Genomic DNA, 252 nt, shown 5'->3' with positions numbered 1-252 from the left:
AATAATAATAATAATGTCTGATTGGTTTGATTGACAAAATTGTTCAAACCAACTGGATTCAGGAGAGTTTGACTCCACATTCAGGCTCCTTCAAACCTCTGTCTGTGTTTCTGTTCTTTGTTGCTGAAACATGTGTTACCTTGAACAGCCTGCAGTCATCAGGAAAGGAAACGTGGAGTTTGGATTAAAGCGAGATCGACCGGACAGGACAAGCTCCACCATGGCGAGTGCTGCTGCCCCAAGAGGAGAGGA

The sequence above is a fragment of the Morone saxatilis genome, unplaced genomic scaffold (assembly GCF_004916995.1).
Source record: "Morone saxatilis isolate NCDOM2014 unplaced genomic scaffold, NCSU_SB_2.0 Contig21, whole genome shotgun sequence".
NCBI lineage: Eukaryota > Metazoa > Chordata > Actinopteri > Moronidae > Morone > Morone saxatilis.
The sequence above is the reverse complement of the archived record's forward strand: the minus strand, read 5'-3'. Positions refer to the sequence as shown.